The 10,921-nt window shown below is 39.6% G+C and overlaps 1 long non-coding RNA gene across 1 annotated transcript; it reads left to right on the plus strand.

The window, feature by feature from the left end:
- The first annotated feature begins 4,334 nt into the window (after positions 1–4,334).
- Positions 4,335–8,776, plus strand: LOC129374569 (uncharacterized). The gene is made up of 3 exons (XR_008607518.1): positions 4,335–4,496; positions 5,740–5,850; positions 8,478–8,776. It is a non-coding gene; the product is annotated as an uncharacterized LOC129374569 (long non-coding RNA).
- Positions 8,777–10,921: the final 2,145 nt, after the last annotated feature.

Below are 10,921 nucleotides of genomic sequence, written 5' to 3' on the forward strand. Positions count from 1 at the left end.
ATGTGACAGGACGTGAACATTCTGCTGCTATCAATACCAAATCATTACCGGTTTAGTAAAAGCGACAAACCTCATTTCAAACACACCTCTTCCTGTGATTAACTGTAACAGGAAGTCATGTTAATGCCAATCTGACCCATTAAAGTCCAGCGCTCCCACGTGAAAAATGACTCATTTTTATCAGCAGGAAATATTTTCCCATTTAGCTGCTAAATGCTCCACTAAGTTCAGCAGCTGCTCGTTAGCCGTGTTGCTGTTCGGTGCTTTCAGGCCGGTGTACCGTGAGTTTATTACAGCTGTTCTTAAAGCTCTGCATCACAAATTAGCCCTGCAGGAAGAACCTGATTTGGCAACAGCAGCCCAGTGTAAACATGATGCTCATTTCTTTAATATTTCACTAAAGTGTTATTTTCAACTTACAGTGAAATGATCAGTTGTCACATTTAGGTTATGTAGTAAAGATTTTCTAGGATATTTCCATCATCAGCTATAAATTTTCCATGGGTCACCAGCTGTGTTTCCATTTACCTTAAAATTCCTCAAATTCTAATTACAAAATAAAATTTATGGAAATACATATTTAAAATATGTATTTGAATATAAAAATATTAGCTGCAGTTTATCTCATAAAACTGTAAAGGAAACACTTTTTTAGCATCACACAAGTCACATGATCAAGAACAGGACGTTACTACTGTCAGAAAAGACGAAGAAGACGTCAGGAAGTGGTGGGACAAGGATGATGATGATAATGATGATGATGATGATGATGATGCATTTTTAATAACTTATTCACATGTGATTTTTACCTGCATTTATCATTTAACAAAAACACAGCAATTGCAAAATTCTGTTGTTTTTTTGTTTTTTTACATGAGTACCTGCAACGTTTTGCAATAAACTCGCAGGATGTGAAACATTATTATGGTTCTTATGTATTAAAATAAGGGAGATTCGGGAACTTCCGTATTTTCTAACCTTTTTCGTCTCACCTTCTTCTGACCTTTTTTCATCATAACGCAACATAACTGGCTCCAATTAGAGACATTATCAACCTAATTACATATCCTGCATTCAGTAATAGCATCTGGCACTTAACATGTCTGCTCTCGTTTTTAAACTGACAAACTTCTGTTGAATTATTGTTTTCTTCTTCCTAAACATAAATATTAGAAAATGTTCAAATTTACTGTCACATTTCTCCTACCAGTTTTAAGTAGTTTGCTTGATGGAATAGGAGAAAAAAACTGAATAAAGTATTTAAAAAATAACTTTAGCATCAGGTTTATGGAAAGCTTCCAAGGTTTTAACAATTAAAGCTTTTGCTATTTTCAGCTTTTAGGCAACACTGCTGGTTTAATAAACAGGCAGCCACATGCAGTCTCACTGCTGAGGCAGTTAATTTGTCTAATTAATTAGCTCGACACCAACATGCTATTCTACAAAGAGCAGAACGTCAGAAAAGGGATAATTTTCTGCACAAGTACCTTCAATTTAGAACTACAGCTAAATTTATCTGCTGTTTGTTGGCTGTTTTTTTAACCACAGTGACTGGGAGGCAAAAAGAAAACAAAAAATCTTTTAGCTTCGCCTACTGATAATGGTGGAACTGATCTTAGAACATGAAAAACCGAAATCCAACAACTTTAAATCTTATCAAATGCAATAATCAAAACAAATCTGGTTCTGGGGATTCAGAGCCGACCAGAACCAGTAGCAGAAACAGCAAACCTTTCCAGGCCGACTTTGTAACCGTCTTTATGTGTCTCTGCAGGTTCAGGTTCTGGATTGTTCCTCTTTAGGTCTAAAGATAATAATTTGAATTTAGTTTCTGTTCAGCTGGAGAAAGTCGTGGCTCAAAGCTTTTCTCAGTTGGGAAGCCAAACTGAAAGACGTCAACGCGGCCGGCCATCGTTAAAGGATGCAGCTGCTTTTCATGACGCGTCGTCGTGTTGAAACAACTTCAGATTTAAAAATGTTTTAACAGCATCACGACTGCATTTGGACATGAAACATAACTTAGTTTTACGGAGAAAAGTGAGATAAAAACATTACTCAAAAATATAAAGTAGGTTATTTTGGTGACAGTTTTTGGAAAGCAAAAATTAAAAAAATCAAATTAATAAATGAATAAACTTAAGTCAATTATTCGTCAGTATATATGCAAAAACTAGTAGTTTTATTGGAACATCTTTTCACTTCAGACAGGAAAAATGTCTTGTTATAAGTGAAAAAATCAGACTAGCTTATATATTTTGCCTAAAAGTTATTTTTGAGTTTATTTTTCTTATTTCAAGTGTTTTAAAATAAAAGCTCTACAACAATATTTGGTAAGATTTTGTGTTTTTTGCAGCTTACAAGCCTGAACATTGGAAAACAGGACACATTATGTAAATGAAAATATTTTATCAGCCGCTATTAAATTAAAATAATTTATAGTCAGTTTATTCCTGTGGATCTGTTGTGAGTGTTTGTTCATGTTAAAGGGGATTTTTTTGTCTTTTTTTCACAGGGAAACTGTGATTCTTTTTTTCAGTCAACACACTTTCGCTTCACTCGTGTTATTTTAAAAAGCGACTACCTATTTTCTACAAATCTTGGTTTAAATCGGAGCCAAAGCACCGATTCAGCGTCGACATAAATGTTGCTTCTCAGTGGGGAGTTGCAGTTTTTCTCCGAGCTGCCGGTGAATTTGGCGCAGCGGAAACCAGGCGGCTGCAGAACGAAAGGCGCAGAATGAAAATGAACTTTCTCCGTCAATCAGCTTCTCTCCAGAAAGACAGCAGTCCGCAGAGTACGATTTCTGGAAGGCCAGGGAAATAAATAAATAAGAAAGCAGAGATCATGAGTGTTTGTATTCATGAATGCGGCAGCGTGGGCGAGTGAGTCTCCAGAAAGTGACAAAGATAACAGGGCGAGGGAACTGATAGACAATTGCTGGGTGACTTGGCTCCTATTTCCTGCCTGTCCCCGGTGATTACCTCGGCCCGCTCTGTTTTTCTCTCTATTGCTGTGCACATTGTCAAACAGCATCATCTTGCAAAGCCTCCCTGAGCCCAGATGAGAGATGGAAAGATTTATGTAAACAACATCTAACACCTCGACATGCTGGAGAGGGACAGAGGAAAGCGGGGCGAGGTGAAAGGAAAAGGCAGGCTGAAGCACATCATTCAGACGTGAAGGTGTGACAGAAGCAAACCTGCAGAATATTGCACATTCAATTTATTTCCTTTCACTTTTTCTCTCCTGCTTCTGTCGGTGCAGAAGTGCTTGTTGTCACTGCGTGGAGATCAGGAGCTTTGGATAAAGACAGACCACCTAGTGAAGCAGACGGCGTTCTGGACTTTATGAGCGGTTCAAGAGCTGTGTGAACGATCTGGGCGAGCTGGGCCGGCGGCCAGCGCCGATGACACGGCAGACGCTGCGCACGGCATAAAACGTGTCTGCTGCAAAACTGTTTTCTTTGTCTGCCAGAAAGTAAAAACTTGATTGGGAACAGAGGTGCCTATTACAGTCAGAAGTAATAATAGGGTCGGGTGACGGCGTACATGACAGAAGACGGGGGAAGAAAAAAAAAAAAGGCCTTCTGGCAAAAGCATTGTAGCCGAGCAGGGCGTGTGCAACGGCGGGAGGCGCTGGTGCTGTTTGGGTGCTTATTTACTGCAGGAAATGGTAGCAAGGTATGCAAAAAATGAAGAAGAAGAGCCAGGAGCTTCACAGACAGACAGACAGAATCGCTGTGATGATTGTTCACAACAAGCCAAGAAACTGTAAAACTGACGTCTAACAAAGGAGGTTTTTGAAAAGGGTAAAGCTGTTTTTGATGGATCTGAACTGGAATCTCTTAGAGAAAAAAATGGCTGCTGAAGAGAAACATGCATGTAGAAACTGTTAAGTTAGTGAAGCTCATTTTCGTTTGCATGGTTTAAAACTCAACCACACAGATGTGGCCCGACTCCAGCGGTTCTCCATGTTTGCGGGCCACACCCACTTCAGCGGCAACAAAGCATCCGCACCACACCGCGTCAACACAGCGGATCAAGAAGTGGGTCGTGTATAATTTCTGATCGGAATTTATTCACCAAACACTTCCCCCTCCATTTTAGACAAAAATGTCTCGGCGGATCCGTGTCTGTCGCTCCCAGGCGCCGCTTTCCATACCATAATAATCCTAACCCTAATCACAAACTACGTTTACAAGTCATAAAATACAAACAGCTTGTTTTCCTGTGTACGCTTTCTCTCAGGAGCGCCCTGCGACTGTTTGGGCCTGTCACCATGAAAACAAGCCTGGTCGGTTCAGTGCGACCCTTTGAACGTGACGTCATCACGCAGACACCTGTAACCTGACGTCGCTGCGCGGTCGGAAACAGGCAGGGAGTAAATTTGTTTAAAACTTAATGAGCGGCCGTGGATAACCCTCGGCGAAATCAGGATTTGCACCGATTTACAAGACAACTGACGTTCATATGCTTTATATGCAGGAATGATTACAGGTACGCTGCGGCTAACAACGTCATGTAGCCTAGCATGCATGGAAAAAACTGGTTAGCATCTCGACTTCTGTACGTTTTTAAGGCTGTTGGTGAAACAGGAAACGCCGTTTATAATATAGTGACATAAATAATGTTGTGTGAATTCGGGCAAAGTCGGTAATTTGATCAAAACGTCGGGAGGAACGGGTCGGTTTCTAAGCTAGCTGTTTTTCCAAATCGTCTGTGAGTCCTAACCAGGCGTGTTACGTTCACGGAGACATATTCCCGTCCCCGTCCATCCCGTCCATCATTCCGACTCTCAGGACTCTTTATTCTGTCTCTGATGAGACGTACAGAAGTTGCCATCCTTCCAGTTTCAGCATCGTTGTTCCCCAGTGAATGCTTCTAATCTACAGTCACAGGCCCATCCTGTGTCTTTAGCTTTATTTCAAACCCAAAAGGTAAAATAAACATGCTTTTGACAGCAGCATAGCGCTGCAGACTTCCTGCAACATCCAGGCAGCTTGATTTCTACTCTGGTTTTCGCATCACTAAATAATTTATAGACTTCCAGGTGGACTTTGCATTTAGGACTGTGGTTCGCGGCTCCAACATGACAGTGGACGTTTCTGTTTCTCCATTTGTCTCAACTCTGAGGCGTCTTCATTTGTTTGGACATGACCGAATGAGAAACACTGTAATATTAAAACACAAGAGTAGTTCTTGTCAATGTCTCTCAATGGGTTAGCTTGTTACTGCTCGGTGATGGAAATACTGGAGATGAAGCTCGACATATTTATATGTCTGACGCTCTTATTATGAAGTCAAACAGGAAATAGTACTTGAGTTGGGTTCATAAAGCTAGTTGGGCAACACGCCAACATTTTAAATCATTTGCGTTGCAGGATTTTGAGTTCCCAGTAGAAAATGAAAGAGTTACAGCTGAGAAATGAAGCAGAAAATATTTCATCTGGCTGGTACATAGTTTAATTCAAAGGACTATTTCACTGTTTGTAGAAAGCTGGAGTACATTTTATAAACTCTGGCTACATATTTGATTGGTTGAGATGTTTAATTGCTCACTGAACAGGTTGTTAAAGGATTAAAAATAAATAAAAAGTGATATAATTCCTTTCTGGAGGAGAATTTTAGCATCGAGCTCACTGTTCATTTATTTGGCAGAAATAATATTTCAGTTGGAAATGTTTTGCGTTTCTGTTACTTCATTTTAAGAAGCTTGAAATGTTTGACGTTCGTGTTTCAGGTTGACATCGGCAGCATGGACCTGATGAAATTAGAGTTTTCCTGCCTTCTGCTGAAACATTTCATGCTCTGTGTTGCCTCAGCTCCTCAGACATAATAAGGACACAACGTGGTAATTAGTCGCCGTGCAGCTGTGTGTGGTCTGTTTACATGAGCCCATAATGTATTGTTGAAATGTACCTGAGGGATGAGAATTTCTCATGTACAGCGTGACACGCCGCTGTGAAATGTTGGACTTTGATCCTTTAATGCAGCCCGGTTTTAACGGTAAGCTCCTCGTTTATCCACTGTGAGAAAAAAACTCTGAGGCGTCTCTGACCTTTGACCCACCCAGGTTGGTTCAGGAAGCCCTCCGGTGTGCAGGCATGAACGCAACGCGACAACAAGCTATCAAACAAAGACTGAGACCAAAACAATTACACACAAGTGTCATAAATAATGTCAGCCCAGATGCTCAGCCGTCCCTGTTCCACTCAGTTCCACCCTGTTCCTAGTCAAAGCACATTAAAGGAGCTTTGTGTCGCGGCACAAGGCTGAGCATTGTTCTTTGTTCAGTGCTGTCAAACTGGTGGTGTAAACAGAAAGGCTGGCTTTCAACTGGGCTCAGGTGTTCAGGAACAGAAACATGCGACTCTGTCACCAGCAAACTTTATTTATTCAGAACAAAAGTAAAACTGTTTCCATCCTGAGGCATCAAGGAAACGTTAATTATGTGTCAAGAAGCAAAAATAACTGTATGCAGGTTGGAGAAATCAGATTTTTATAGCAAACGTAAAACATTTCTTCAACCAGAGCTGGTTAGTAATAGTTAGATTTACTTCAAAAATTTACTTTTAGGAGTATTTTAGTCATGTTCTAAAGTATTTGTACTCTGACTTGAGTAAAATTTCTGGATTTTTTACTGACTGAATGAGAAACAAACATGTTTTTACCAAAAATTCACCGGACACAGACACAAACCTGCAGATTTGTTAAAGTTTTTTATTGAAAGAAACTGATTTGATTTGCCTGGTTTTAATATTTTTTGGATATTAATACACAAAATCTCAACTTAACTTTATGTTGATTTGTAAATATTAAATGACAGATCATTTCATCAGTTACTCAGTACCAGAGCAGATCTTCTTTTGAGTAATTTCTAGGTAAATCTTTAACCTAACCCTAACTCTTTTTACTTTTACTTGAATAAAAATATGTTGAAGTAATGCGAGTCTTAAGTATAACTTTTGATCACTCTGCATCTGGCATTTAAAATAATAATGAGCTAAAAGGAGTTTTTTAATGAAAGGAAAACTCTTTGTGTTTCTAATGTTTTCCATTTAGGAAGATCTAAATACATTATGAAATGTTTCCATCTGCATCATTTGATGAAGTGTCAAATTCTTACATTTCAGACACACAAAGTATTCAGAGGAAAACCAAATAACAAAATAATTAAAAACTTTTTCATTTAAACGCCAGCAGTTTCATTTTTACATTTACATTTTATACATGAAAACCAATTTCACACTGTCCTCCTTTCACCTTTCTCTGCTAAAATACCTGCAGTTTTCTTACAAACCATTTTAAAAGGTTGGCTGAACACAAGTTAACTCCAGTTTTCATTCTGAACAGTTTCATGTTTTCTCTGCTTAAGATACTTTTATGAAAAACTGTTCCAGTCAAAGTGCAAGACAAACTGCATTAATCAAATAAAACTAAAAATGTACAAGTTCTGAACTAATTTTCACCTTCAGGAATATAAAGTGACTGAAATACTTTCTATTATATTATTCTTTTGCTGAGAACATGCTCTGTGTTGGTATAGGTTTATAACGAGCCACACGAGAAAATATAAAGATTAGAAAGTACAGATATTTCTCTTAAAATGTAGGGAATAAAAGTAAAAAGTCACTAGAAAGATAAACACTCAAGTAAAGTGCAGAAATATTTTCCTATATGAACTGCAGAGAAATCCATGAATCTGTGAATCCAAAGAGGTGAAATGAAGAGTCAAATCTCCTCCATAAAATACTGCAGATTTATGAAAATGTAAGTACCTGACGCTTCTGCCACAGTGTTAATGTTTTCGGTCGGTTGAGAGTTTGCCTTGTTTTCCTGTGAATAATTTAAACATTTCATCAGAGCTAACTGAAGAAATGTCAGATGTACTGCATGTTTTCAGGATTTTGTTTGGTAAATTCATAGCTTGTAGTTTTAGTGATGCTACACAGAGAGGAAAAATGTAAGCAAAGATTTGGATTAGCCTATGTATTAAAAAATGTAATTGTTAGACACAAATCAAATGTTGGATGTGAGGATTTTCAAATTATTGTTTTTCTTTAACCTGAGGACATGTTATGCCTGAAAATCAACTAAGCCAAGACAGTTTGAAGCAGAATGAAGTTTAGCAAACTGAGCCTCATTTTTAAACCCACAACCAAACCGAACATTTTAGTTTTTCTCCATCTTGCAGCTGAAAATTACTTCTTTGTCCTGGTTAAATGAAGACCTGGATTCCTCCTTTAACTTATTTTAATGTCCAAGTAAAAAAAAAAAAAAGAAGAAGTTCTCATCCAGTTTTGCCAAACTTTTTTAAACAATTGGGCACTGTGATGGTTAGTCAATAGCAGCACATGTGCAGCGTTAACCAGAGGCCTCAGAAACACATGTGCAGCGTTAATGTGAAACATGTTTCCCACAGCTTGGCCTTAATGACCAGATGATCGACTCGCCTGTTGTCTCTTTTTCCACTGACAGAAGTGCTGACCGGCGGCGGCTTCCTGGTTCCCAGCGCTGGTTCTGTCCAGGCGGCAGGAAGTGAGGCGCGCATGTTGCAACACATCATCACCAGGTTTCCCTCAGTGGCTTCATGATGATCTTAGGGAGGAATTCTTTTGTCTGTCCTTATGGAAACAGTGTCTGTTGGTGTCTGATGATGACAAATGAGCCGCATACCGGCTCTTCTTTCTTCCGGAAACTGTTTTGAAACTTCACACCTACACAGTCCAGGGAAAACTTTGCTCTGTTTACAGTTTGTGATGGTGAATTAAACAAAATTTGAGAGTAAAACATAACGTTTGAAGAGATTCTTCACAGTATTTCAGTGTTTTAAATAAATGCTCAACTAAAATGTTTGGTGAAAAAACAACAAAAAACATTGTTTTGGGTTTTTGGTGGAAAGCGACAAAAATTATTCAGAAATGTTACTTTTAAATTCACCAGAACTGTCAGTTTACAGGCAGCATCGTTCATTTGCCAAGAGGTTTTGCTTTGCTCAGATGAAAACTGCTGCCTGTGGCGGCGGAGTTGGAGTATCTTGTTGTGATACGGCGAAGCCAAACGAATCGAGTTTTCATCTGCAGGAATGAGGAAACCGCTCCAGTCTGCTGAGGTGAAGAAGAAAGGAAACACTTTTGATTTCCTTGAACCATCTGCGCTGAAACCCTCACTAATGGTCATGAGACTCTGATCGTCTCCAAAAGAACAAGCTGCTGAAATAAACAAACTGCTGAAATAAACGCTGAGAAGTGAAAGACGTCCATCATGGAGGAGGAGCTTAAAGCAGAACCAGCGGTTCTTTGTGGTTGTTGAGGGGATTCAGACGTCTGATTCGGTCGATGTTTTCAAAACACGAGATTCCAAAAATGGTCCTAAAGTTTCTCTTGTTTATTCCAGCAGCCATTGTACAGAGCGGTTATTTTTTTTGTAGACACTGCTGATGCGTGCAGTTTGCCTGCAGAAAGTGTCAAAGGGTCTTTAAACGCCGTAGTGACCTAACTTTACCTTGATGTTTTAACATTAGCCAGCATGTTGTTAGCATGCTACAACTGTTTATCACCAGTAGCTTAAAATAAGTTAAGCTACTAAATTGATATTTTTAGCGACCCGTAAGCACTGAATGTAGATGAGTTGATAAATGACAAGAGAAAAACAGAGTCCATATTTAACATACACAGGACAAATAAAATAATTTATTTCTATTTTGGTCTCAATTAGAAGGAAAATGAACATGAAGCTGCATCCATCAGGGCAGGTAATAAACTAACCCTTAAGAAATTAAAAATGGAGCAGGATGAACACGAGGCAGTGTGAAGTACAGAGCCGGTAGAGAGGCAATCTGTGTGGGCTGCGACTTCTAAATTTTATTATTTTCATTGTAAATAGTTTAAATAGTTAGCATAACGTGTTCCTGCCTGCGCTCTGAATGTGTCTTCAACTGATAATCCCTCTGCAGCGCATACAGCGGTAAATAAAAATAAAAGTACAGCAGTGAAACCGGCTGACCAATCGTGCTGGAGTTCCTGTCAGTGCCTTTCAGCTGTGATTTTACAATCAGGAAGTTTTTGAAATGGTTTATTTTCCAGACACCAAAAACATTTTACGAAAAATGTAAATATTTGGACGTTTTTGGAAAAAATTAATCAATTTTGCATAATTAATTCTCTTTGATCCTCCAGTCCTCATTGGACCAATCAAATTATACAACATCTTGAATATTCTTTTCAACTAAATTGCGTGGACTGCTTCTGAAAAGTCGATCCAAACTTCCTGGTAACGTTTTGTGAAATGACTCCAGGTGCATTCAGGTACGTTCAGGTGCATTCAGGTGCGTTTAGGTGCATTCAGGTGCGTTCAGCTGCTTCATCTGCGCTGCGGCTGTCAGATTCAGGTATCGCCTGGTTCTCTGCCCTTTCCCCCTCAACACGTCACTTCAGCATCACACTTATCTCTAACTTCAACCCGTCTCTGGCTCTCTTTTCCCTTCCCCGCTCTCCCAGCCCCGCTCTCCCAGATGGTTTGACATTTCTGTCTGTCTGACAGATAAAATAACCTCTTTCCTCTCTCCTACTCCAGCTTATTTTATTCTGCTCTCTGTGCTGTCAGGGCCAGTCAGTGTCACGGCTTCCTGATGTTTTCTGACTGCGCCTTATCTCGTCTCTCTCTCGCCTAGTTTAATCTAATACTACACAACATCCACGCACACATGCAGCTACCAAACACATTGTCCTTTTGCTCCCCAGTCCTGCAGGCAAATCCGTTTTCACACGAGGCCACATTGTTCTTCTGGGCCTGAAGAATAACTGGGGCCCATCCTGCGGCCCGCCTTTCTGTAACCTTGTTTTCTCGCGCAGGTTAAAATATTTTCACACCAGCTCTGAGCCGGGGTAGATAGAGATTCACGGGGCAGGAGGTGAGGAGCG

This window comes from Poeciliopsis prolifica, unplaced genomic scaffold (assembly GCF_027474105.1).
Source record: "Poeciliopsis prolifica strain line A6 unplaced genomic scaffold, Auburn_PproV2 SCAFFOLD036, whole genome shotgun sequence".
NCBI classification, from domain to species: Eukaryota; Metazoa; Chordata; class Actinopteri; order Cyprinodontiformes; family Poeciliidae; genus Poeciliopsis; species Poeciliopsis prolifica.